At 32.0% G+C, this 12500-nt stretch overlaps 1 long non-coding RNA gene across 2 annotated transcripts in view; it reads right to left on the bottom strand.

The window, feature by feature from the left end:
• LOC128247593 (uncharacterized) overlaps positions 1-12500 on the bottom strand; it is a 37796-nt gene that overhangs the window by 15812 nt on the left and 9484 nt on the right. Inside the window, exon 2 of one of the 2 annotated variants that reach the window (XR_008263933.2) lies at positions 3780-4068. This is a non-coding gene — a long non-coding RNA (uncharacterized LOC128247593). Of the gene's footprint in view, positions 1-3576; positions 4069-12500 lie in introns of those variants that run through there. The other variant, XR_008263932.2, reaches the window with a different exon arrangement.

Below are 12500 nucleotides of genomic sequence, written 5' to 3'. Positions count from 1 at the left end.
TGGCGGTAAACTAACTACATTGCCATATAAATCTGTCCTATCAATCTCAAGCGGGAAACACAAACTATCAGTAGTACTCATCAAATTTTAATGTTGGAACACAAAATGTTGATCTGACACCAATGTTGGTGTCAGATCAATAGCACTTGTGCCACTGGCACGTAAAAAACATCCACTACACTCTCAGAATGGTTGGTGTTAGGAAGGGCACCCAGCTACATAAACCTTGCCAAATCAGATCGGAACCTGGTGCAGCTCCTCAGTACACCAGCTTTCAGTTAAACCATCCAACCCATGCCAGCATGGAAAACGGACGTTAAATGATGATGATGATGAGGATGAGGATGAGGATGAGGATGAGGAGGGTGATGATGATGATGATGATGATGAGGATGACGATGACGATGACGATGATGATGATGATGACGATGACGATGACGATGATGATGATGATGAATTACTTTTAAATATTTGGTGAACTATTTCCTTGTAATGGGTCTGCACAAGAAAATTTGTTCATGGCAATTCAACAACAATGGCAACTATTATTTTATCAATATTAACCTTAATTCAATTTTACTGATTGCTATTCCACTATCAGAATTGTCTACCAAGTGACATGTTTTTAATGACAAGTCAAGTTCACTGATCACATTTGATGTCCTACAGCAGATTTAATAAATCTTTGAGAAATGTTAATTGAATGGAAATAATTATTAGAAAGTGAACATGATAAGAATTTAATTAGAAATTAGCATCCAGCATCTTACATTTCCATATTTATTGTAAGATTTCATTCTACTCCACAGATGTTTAAACATGATGGAAATTCTATATTGAAGATGTATCATATTTCAAGCGTTAATTTGTTCTTAATGAGTTTGCAATATTCAATTTTTCTTAAGGTTAATTAAACTTTGTCACTTTGTAAGTTGGTGAAATAGGTTCCAGTGATTAATATATCAATTAGATGGGGTGCTTTAGTGTGTAATCTATTTTCTACATTCAAGCTCCTATTCCTATCCATATTATCAGAATGTAGCAAATATTCTCCTGGTTCTTATCTTAAATCATCATGACACTCCGCATTTATTCACAACAGTCTCTATATCTTATAAAGTAATCTTTGTCTGGTAGAGTCAGTAAAGAGGAGGTCTAATATGATTCAAACATGCCTGGAAATATCATTGTGCTACAGGTGACACACACTCTTTAATGCATGGACTACATTCTCTTTTAACAAGTAATTACATCGTGGAAAATCTATTGAAGCTATCTAAAAATGCACAAAATCTTTTATATCACTTTTCATATATTTCTTTATATGCCAAACTTCTCATCATACCACTGCTACTTGGTTACTGGTACAATGGTATGACTAAAATTTTCAATAAATAAATGAAAAGTTAATGTAATAATTTTTTATTATGAGTTCTTAAATGGTTAAAATGGTTCTTTTTTCCATGATGTTACAATTTCTACACAGTCTCAGATCAAGTCATTTGGCAATCAAGTACAACTCTGAAATATTTTTTAATTAACTTTGATATTTTCATTAATTCAAATTTTGGTGTAATGTCTCCTGCCTTTCTTGACCATAATTGATCATTAATCCAACCAGTGTATTTATTTATTAATTAAAGCATCTTGGTTTACTACATTAAGTACACCAACACTAATATTTCCTTAAACTAATCTATGACACAGGCATAGTCAATTGTTAGTCATCATTTTTATTTTACCCCAACACTGCCTTGATCAAATAGTCCTATAATCTAAGGTGATATAGATCTAACTATTAAATTTTTATTTCATTTTAGTAACTGTAACACTGCATTATTGTATGCATTTTTTAGAGGGTTGGCTATACTTTAAGACAGTAGTGTGTGAAATGAGAAAATGTAGTTAGTTGAAGCTTTGTTTAAGCAGCACCTAGAAGATTTATTATCTGCGACTTGAACTTCATTGCTATTTTAGCTGTCAACATCATCATTTTTAATGAGGTTGCAGTCTTAAAATTTGAATAGTGAAATATGTGGTTTTTCATTTAAAACTGCAGGAGTATATTAATGAAGATCTAGCAGCTATAGTGTGCACATTACATGATTACAGAGAAAATTTTGTAAGAGTTCTAGTCTTGAATATTGTTTAAATATGACTAAACTTTTTTATAATTGTTGCATTTTATATTAGAATCCTTTTATTTTACTATACAATCTACATGTATAAGTAGAGTGTGAATTTTATTAAATTGCTAAGTTTCCAAAGAAACGAACATGAAGTATCCAAATGAGGTGTGTAATATATATTATAACTGCTATTTCTAACAAATAAATAGCCATTCCCAGTTGAATGAAAATGACATACACAAAATTCACATGTAAATTTCTTTGTGTGTGTGAATGTATATTTCCACACATGCAGGTGAGTATGTGAGTATGCATGCACCTGTGTACATATATTATATGCAGTTTAAAAATTTAGGTATTTGTAGCCAAAGACAACATTTTCAAAGGTAAATTTATTTGATGTAGTGATATATTTACGGTAATTATCTTCTTGTATATAATTACACATGCCAAGTATATATTGTCTATGTAGCCACATTCAAAACTGTCAAATTATGCTTCTAATTAGATAAACAAGCAAGTGAGATTGTTAAAATGAGGTGGAAGACCAAAGTTGCTTCATTAAGCTAAATGGTTTCCTAATAATGGAAGTATTTGTATATGGCTTAGTCAGAAAAGAAAGAGCAGTATAAATAACCTATTGCAGAGTTCCTGGCTTTAGTTAGAATGAGTGGGAAAGAAACCAGTATCTACAGGTTGGAAGAGTAGTGCATAAGCTATTGGGTTATCTTATCTTCAAACTTGGTGAGAAAACCAGCAACAGAATAAAGTCTATTAAAAGGACCCACCACTAAAATATCAGCCTCTGCTCTTGGTCTTGTACCACATCTCTGGTGCTCCTGAGCCACTTATCTCTCCTCTTTTCATAACCCATGTTATGTCTACTATATAAGCCCCACTCTATCCACTACACATGGCATTCCTCCTAGAATGTTGGCTCTCTAGAATTCAATCCATGCTTAAGTCTTTCCTGTTGCTGTCAAATTGCAACAGATAAAGCAGAAAATTAATGGCATAAACTGACAGTCTCAAAGAGTCAGTGAGGTGATGGACACTGCCTCTTTCCCCAAACCTAGCAAATTAAAAAAGAGCCAGGTTGATCTGCAGTTAATCTCAGCACCAGATTAAGCCCGTCACACAATAGCACATACTTTCTAGGTGAGAAGCTTCCGCACACTTTCCCAAATTTGTCTTGTAATGCTTGCAGTAAGCTGAGGCCTATGACAAAAAAACATACAGTATGAAGTGATGTTGAACTTGGAACTATTTGATTATGGAGTAAACTTTCACAACAGCTATTCCTGCACCCATATAGTAATTAAGGTCTTTTCATATAACTGACGCAGAATTTGAAGAAGCTTGTAATTTCTCCATTTGTTTGTAAATAAATATTAAGAATATTAAAATGAAAAACAAAAAGTAAAAATCAATAAATTCAAAATAAAAATAGAATTATAACATGACAGAAATTTTATTGCCATTTCAAGCAGCCAGTGAAGCATCTGTCAAATTATGCAATTTTACTGAATTTAATTTAATTGAATTCAAATCCTCACTGAAACCATCATGTTGTGCCCATGAGCAATGCACTTAGTCCAGCTTGTATCAGCTTCATGAAAAAACCAAAAATATGAAAACATGTTAGCATACCTTAAGGAGAGGATGTCTCTAACATTTTCAGCAAAAGCCTTTAATTGGAAACATTTCTTTGCCATGCAACAGCATACATGTGTATTTTGTTGTTTGCTTTTTGTTGGATTGATACTTGTTGATGCTGTCCACAACAGTTTTATAGTGAATTGTATTTGCTTCATTTTACCAGTCTAAGAAAACAAACCCTTGTTTCCTCTTTTATAGGTGATTATTTAGCAATAGGAAGGGTACTTGGTTGTTAGAACATGCAACCATGCTTCTGAAAACATTTTCTACTCATGCTAGCCTGAAAGTAAAACAGGGAAAAAACTTGTTTTTCCAACATTAATTGAAAATCTTGTAATTAATTGTTTGGCAATTGATTGATATTCTTAAGTACGATAATTTTTTTAAGAAAAGAAAGTTGAAAAATTTAAAATAGAAATAACTTTAAAATGATTGTTCTGTGAACTTTAAAAAACATGTCTGAGTATTAGTTACTGAGGGAATTCTTGAGTTTCTGTGTTGAGGGTGAGAAATATTTAAGCAGCAAGACTGAATTGCAAGTACAGAGGAACTTGTGGAGTGACATTTATTATGAGAAAAATAGTGAATCTTTAATGTTACAAATTCTTAGCTGTGCTATTTATAATTAAATTGCTGTTTTGGCCTTGAAGCTTAAGCCACATTTTATTATAGGTTTTTAAAAACGTTTTCATTGGGTGATTTCAAATTGAAAGACAGCAAAATTTCTTCTACAAGGAGGTGATGCCCGTCCTTACCATATTTGGTGGATCGACTTGATAAATTACTGCATTAGCTAAATACCCTATAAACTACACCCGAGTGTCAGAAAAAATGTAAAAACAAATTGAATAATGATAGTAGATGAGGAGGTCACATAGCTGAAATGTTCCTTTTGATACCAACCTACTGCTTGGTTTTATGATACAAATTCTTTGTTTTAAAGTGATCTAAATTAAAACTTTCCTTCAAAATTTCATGTTAATTTGTTATTTTATTTTTCTATTATTTTAAAAATTAATTTAAGCAATGACAGTGTATTTAAACATAAATTTGGTAACAAAAGGGTTAATCAGAGAATATTGCTTGATCAGAGGCAGATTTGGCATGTTGCGCAGCAGCAATAACACTAATATCTCTATCATCACTTTATTCATTTCTGTTGCAACTACCACAAAAATCTGTGGGCTTACAGAAATACACAGGGCAGTGAAGAATGAAAGAATGAACAGGCAAATAACTGGCATTGGTTTGGATTATAGTTGCTATGTATTTAAACGTAATTGCTGAGTTGCTACAATAGAGCAGATAAAAAGAAAGTAAGAAGGTGAGCAAATACTCTCCTACAGCTGTTTCAAGAATAAATGTGTGTATGGTGTATTTCCCTTCAAATGAAAATAAGCTATCTATATAGTAGCATTTTATTCCATCTTAAGAGAGAACTAACAATCAGTTCCATCGTTGGAGAGAGAATGAGGTTGATCTTTAGTAGTAAGCTTTGGTCTACCACTAGCTAGTGTGGGGGCAATGAAGAGAGCACAGCATGACCAGCCTATTATATTTCAAATCATATAATTCACTGCTTCATACTAGATTGAACAGTATGATTCTCAATTAGGTGGAGACTTGGTTTAACAGGAAAGAAGGATCTACTCTCAGGACAAAGAACTCTTCAATACAAGTTGCTCACTCTTGGTCTACACAAAAGCAACAAAGTGCTGGTGATGAGTATTTATGAACTTACTTAGCCCCAAAGAATTAACAGTTAAATTTCACCATACTAATTTTTTTGAATAAAGAATATACTGGATAATGTAGTCATTGACAAAATGCAGCACAGTAAAAATTACAGTGCATGGTTGGAACACTGGTCAGATGTCAGAGCACCTGGTCAACTGATTATCAACATGATCAAGAGAGAAATGTTTGGCCATTGCTTGTACACACAGGACAACAACATAAAGATTTTGACATACTGGGTGCAAGCGTAGCTGTATGGTAGGAAGCTTGGTTCTCAACCACATGGTTCCGGTTTCAGTCTCACTGAATGGCATCTTGGGCAAGTGTCTTCTATTATAGCCTCATGCCAACCAAAGCCTAGTGAGTGGACTTGGTACATTGAAACTAAAAGAAGCCCATCATGTGTGTGTGTGTTTGACAACCGATGTTGGTATGTTTACATCCATGTAACCTTGTGGTTCAGCAAAGGAGACTGATAGAATAAATACTAGACTAAAGAGATGTTCTGGGATCGATTTGTTCAACTAAAACCCTTCCAGGCAGTGCTCCAGCATGGCTGCTGTCAAATGACTGAAAAAAGTAAAAGAATAAAAGAATATTAGACCCCATCAACATAGTAACATCCAACACAGGCATGAGTAACCTTGTTTGGGAAGCAGGTTGCATAAGACACAACTCATCTTAAGGTGGGCTGCATTATTAAAAAAGAATTCAAGATAATTTTTTGGTGGTGTGCCATTCAGAGAGTCCTGCAGACTGCAGGTTGCTCTTGATTGGTCTAACACACTGTTGTTCATGAAAAGCCCCAATTTGTCAAAATTCAGGCTGACAAACTGCTATATTCAATAAAGTTAAATAGTTTTAAATGATTTTAAGCTTATCCAATACCATGGTGAAGAAAAAATAATTATTTGGATGAAAAATCCTTTCTCATCTCATTAATAATGAGAGAAGGAGCATAAAATTATGCTAATGCTTTTTTCATTTTATATTTTTTATTGGCATTTATCTATGGGTGAGCTGCTGGTCTATTCAAGCTTGTTGATCAACTGATGTAGATTTGTACAAATAAAAAAGGTTACAATTAATTTTTGGCTAGTATAATTTGTATAAATAGAAATAAAATTTGCGAAGGAAATTTAACTGAAATTGGTAATTCCTATGAGTTTAGCTAATTAAGTGAAAAGGTGATGCATTGAATGCTATTTACAAAAGTTAATTCCTTCCTCTAAGCAAGTGAATTAACTATGAGAGATTAATGTTTATCTATATGACACAGGTTCAGTTGATCTAAACCAATGAGAAGGCTGGAAAACAGCACCATTTGAAAGTAGAAGTAAAATCCTTCTTCCTCAAATAAAAATAACAAACAATGATTCAAAACAATAAAAGAATGTCTATATTCAATGAGCTTTATGTTAAATTTAAGAGAAGAAAGAGAATAAAACTAATTGGAAAATGATAATTATTTGAATAAATATAAAGCTGATACTAAAATGATTTTAAAAAATTATTTTAAATAGCATTTCTTAAAATACAGTAAAGTGAAAAATATTTAAAGAAATAGCATGTTTTCAAATCTTAAAATACAAGATATGAATGAAAAAATAGCATTTTACCAAAATAAGTTAAAATATAAGATATAAAAAAAAAAATTGCCAAAATAAGTTCAAAAATATAAAATAAATTTTAAAAAAATAAGATTTTATCAAAATAAATCAAAACATAAAATAGAAAATAGAAAAATACATCAAAATATTAAAATATAAAATACGAATTAAAAAGCATCATTTTATCAAAACAAGCTAAAATATCAAATATATATAAAATACATATAAAATGTATATAAAATACAAAACATACATAACTAATATTCTATCAAAAATAAGTCAAAATAAAAATATAACACAGAATAACAATTTTCCAAAATAAATTAGATGAATTCAAACTGCCATTTTTTCCACTCATTTTATTATATTTTATAATATTTTATATTTCATTCTGAAGAAATTTCTTCTTGTTTTTAGAATAAATCATTGGAGTGTAGATATGGCATCTAGTATTTTAGATCAACAAGTTACTATGGTTCAACAGGCTTGGATTTGTGGAGGAATTTTTGTTTCGTTTTTGTTTTAACTTTTGATAAATTAGTTATGTTATATATTTTATTTATTAATTTTGTTTTTGCTTTTATTTAGCTTGTATCTGAAAACCCTTCACAAATTATTGCTATGATTAATCATTGGTTCGAATAGATTTCTGACATTATAAATACTATGGTTCATAATAAAGCAAAAATAAGCTATTTCTTTCTTATTTAAGAAAAATAGCACACCCTTGCTCACAAAAAAAAGTCATAAAATAAATACAGAGGAAACAAATTTCTCAGCTGGAGTGTGGAAAGTCTCTTTCTCTCTCTCTCCCTCCCCTCTCTCGCCTTCATTCTTTCTTTCTCTGTCTCCCCCTTCTCTCTATTTCTCTGTCTCTATCTGTCTCTCTGACTCTCTGCATTTTCACTTTCTTGGAGAAGCTGATGTTATTCACATATCCTCCTCTTGCAGAAGCACATACATGATACACACTCATTCTTTTCACTCTTTATCTCTTTTTCAAACATACACATATGCACACACATACATAAATATACACTCATACACAAGCATTCTTTCCCTCAAATTATCTTCATTTGGTCAAAAAGAAATATCCCAATAAATATACATGCACAACGAACATGTAAATATATTGTGAAGTTAGATAGATAGATAGATAGTGAATGTATGTATATATATATATCATCATCATTTATATTTATATATACCATATCACACACACATATCAACATATATATACCATATCACACACACACACACATATATATGTATATATACATATGTGTATGTGTGTATGTAGGTATCGTGTATATCATATACATATCATCATCAGCCTCATTCTTTAATGTCCTCTTTCCCACATGTCTACATGCACATATATGCGTTTATATGCACACATACATCGTTTTAAGTATCAGTCAATATGAATAAATTACATACAAATATGTACAAATATCTAAGAATAGCTGTAAAAGTTTTGTTTGATATATGCTGAATCTCATATTTATCACATGATAACACAGTTCATAAGTTTATAACTTATATTTCCTGACAGTGTGTCCAATAAAATGCTTGACACATCACACTTTTAATAGGTGCTGGTATGGTTGTGTAGTTAAGAAACATGTTTCACAACTAACGATCAGATTCTAGGTTCAATTTCACTGCACAGGCACTGGCCAAATATCTTCTTTTTAATAGGTGCAGGTATGGTTGTGTAGTTAAGAAACATGTTTCACAACTAACGATCAGATTCTAGGTTCAATTTCACTGCACAGGCACTGGCCAAATATCTTCTACTATAGCCTTGAGTTAACCAATAACTTGTGACCAGTATTTGGTAAATAGAAAGTAAACAAAACTATAACAAATAACCCTCACTAATCTTAGAAAACAAGAAAGGCGTTCTGCATATTCTGGTCTTACTATTATTCTGTTACTCTTCATCTCCACATTTTTCTTCACTGCAAGTCATCTCCTTTCTTCTATTTTTCCCCAATTCATATGTATCATTGGCCACCACTCAACCAAACTCAATTGTTTTTACAATTGTTACCTACTTTTCTTATCACCCGTCAACATTTGTTCTTCATTATATTCACCCTCCCATTCACCATCTCTAACTATATCTCACTCTTCCATGCACTGTTGTAACCGCTATCCACTTACACTTTCTGTTCTCCTATTCCAACTCACATGTAGACATGTGGGAAAGAGGACATTAAAGAATGAGGCTGATGTGTCTGCCTTGACACATCACCACTATTTTTATCTCTTTCCAGCGTCAATTTGGACACTCCCATCTTTTATTTTATAATGTAGGTAGCTGTGTAACTTTTCTAGAGCAAAAAGAATACCTCTTCTGTTCTAAATTTGAGAGATGAGGAATTATATACATTATTTACATTTGACGGATATTTGTCCTCATCTTGTTTGTTCTCAGCACAATGTTATCATCACAAGGATGGTATTCCATTATGATCTATAGTGAGCTGTAGAGGTTCAGCAAGTCATCTACTGAGCTGGTTCCTTGTGGATATAATCAGTCCATTAACAGGAAAGTCAACATCATATGTGAAGAATTCCGTCCACTTCACAGAATTTATCAAAGATACCCCCACTGAATCCAACCAGATGATTAGTCTAGATGTGATAAGTCTGTTCACCAAAGTCTCAACTGATGAAGCACTGTCGGTGATTAAAAACAAACTGGCGACAGACATCTATCTAAAAGAACTCACTAGTATACCAATAGGAAACTTGATGGAAATGTTGACCTTCTGTGAAGAAACTACCTACTTTAGAATGGACACTGATATATATCAACAAGAAGAGGGTTTAGCTATGGGTTCACCATTATCACTGATAATAACCAGGGTACTGGCATCAGCCACGTTCAGATGGTGCTTTTTTTATGTGCCACTTGCACGGGACCCAATGAGGGACTTCTGGTATTCACCATATTTGGATGGTGCTTTTAACATGCCACCGGCACGGGAGCCAGTCAGGGTGCCATGGTCACAGCTACGATATTGGTTTTTCTTGACTCAACAGGTCTTCTCAAGCATATCAATATCACTCAACACATGAGGGGTACTCTTAACTGGGCCGGACATGCATGTGTGCGATCTCACTTTAGTTGCCAGGTCTTCTCAATCACAGCATATTTCCAAAGGTCTCGGTCTCTTGTCATTGCCTCCATGAGGCCCAATATTCAAAGGTCATGATTCACCACTTCATCGCATGTCTTCCTGAGTCTACCTGTTCCACAGGTTCCTTCCACAGTTAGGGAGTAGCTCTTTTTCACACAGCTGTTCTTATCTATACATAACACATGACCATACCAGTGCAGTTGTGTCTCTTGCACACCACATTTGATACTTTTTATGTCCAATTTTTCTCTCAGGGCAATCCATATATATATATATATATATATATATATATATATATATATATATATATATATAGATATATATATATATATATATATATATAGGTGAGAAAGTTGGTATGTGAAAGCACGTGGTTGGATGTATAAAAGATAAACAAGAGGGAAAAAACTTCCGAAGGCTTGTGTTACATGATTAAAGTATATATTTAAATTTAAATATATACTTTAATCATGTAACACAAGTCTTCTATAGTTTTTTCACTCTTGTTTATCTTTTATATATATATATATATATATATATATATATATATATATATATATATATATATATATATATATATATATATATATGTACATATATATATATATATGGATGCATATATGTATATGGATACATATGTGTGTATATGTATATGGATATATACATATGTATATATATATATATATATATATATATATATATATATATATATATATCCATATATATATATATATATATATATATATATATATATATCCATATATATATATATATATATATATATATATATATCCATAAATATATATCCATATATAAATATATTATATACGTATATATATATCTTTATATATACATAAATGCATACATACAGATGTGGTATTCCATAACCAGTTCAGAACATTGATTCAGAGATCATAACATACCTCCTATGTAGCTATATTGTTAAACTAGTTGTAAGAAGATACATCAATATTATATTCACTGATGATTTTATAGTGCCACTAAGGGCATAACAATGAAATCGACAAAACATGATAATAAATCAGATATAGCTTTTGTTTGTTGGTGGATGATGGTGAAAAGTTTCAACTTTTATTATTTCTATCATAAAGATCTATTTATTTGGGAAGTAGAGCTGTTGGTTTGAATGCAGCATCCTTCTAAGCTGTTAAATAAGCCTGTCCATTTTTGTTTAGAAGCAAAGTTTTAAATAAGTGCGTCTCAAACATTTTTTTGTCAATGGACCCTTTTGATTCTTATTTTACTTGGATGGCCCCTTAGTATTTAAAAATATTATTAGGAATTGTATAAAAGAATTGTTAAATTGTTGTATTGTAGACGTATAACTAATTTATTGCAGATAAATTTTAATAAAATCTTATATGGACCCCCAAGGCCAAAATGGACCTTCGTTGAGAACCATTGTTTTAAATGATGTATAGTTTATTTTTAACTTTGTTTTCCTTCTTTACAATTACTTAAGAAAATAAAATTTTTCTCTTGACAAAAAGCCATTCAGAAGAAATTTTTAGTTAATAGGTATTCACAATTTTTTTAATCCCCAGCTTGAAATCCTGAAAAATTGTTTAGTATTTTAATCTAGCAAATTAAACTAAATAAATGGATAAATAAATGGATAAATGAATAAATAAATAACAGTTGCTATGGATGGACAAATATATATTTCTTTGTATAATGAAGGATTAGATTCCCTAAACTGCAGTTGTAAGTAAATATAAGTAAACGGTATACATGGGCATATATGCAAGGTAAGGTTTTTGAGAAGGTCTGCTTCACAACTACATGGTTTCAGGTTCAATCCCTTTGTGTGGCACCTTTGGCAAGTGTCTTCCACTATAACCTCAAGTTGACAAAAGCCTTGTGAGTGAATTTGGGAGATGAAAACTGAACGTAGTCCATTGTCAGTGACACATAATAGGCATATGTGCCAGTGACTCATTAAAGGTACCCATGCCAGTGAGACATAACAGGCATCTGGTACACTCTGTGGAATGGTTGGTGTTTTGAAGGGCATCCAGCCATAGAAACCAAGCCAGAAAGACTAGGGCTTAATGCAGCCCTCTGGATCACCAGTTCCAGGTAAACCATCTAACCCATGCCAGCATGGAAAATGGACACTAAATGATGATAGTACATATACTGCTTGACAACCAGTGTTGGTGTCTTTTAATTGCCATAATTTAGTGGATTGG

This window comes from Octopus bimaculoides, chromosome 4 (genome assembly GCF_046866305.1).
Source record: "Octopus bimaculoides isolate indiv1 chromosome 4, ASM4686630v1, whole genome shotgun sequence".
Classification (NCBI taxonomy): domain Eukaryota; kingdom Metazoa; phylum Mollusca; class Cephalopoda; order Octopoda; family Octopodidae; genus Octopus; species Octopus bimaculoides.
Note: the sequence above shows the minus strand (reverse complement) of the source record. Positions and strands in the feature narration are given on the sequence as shown.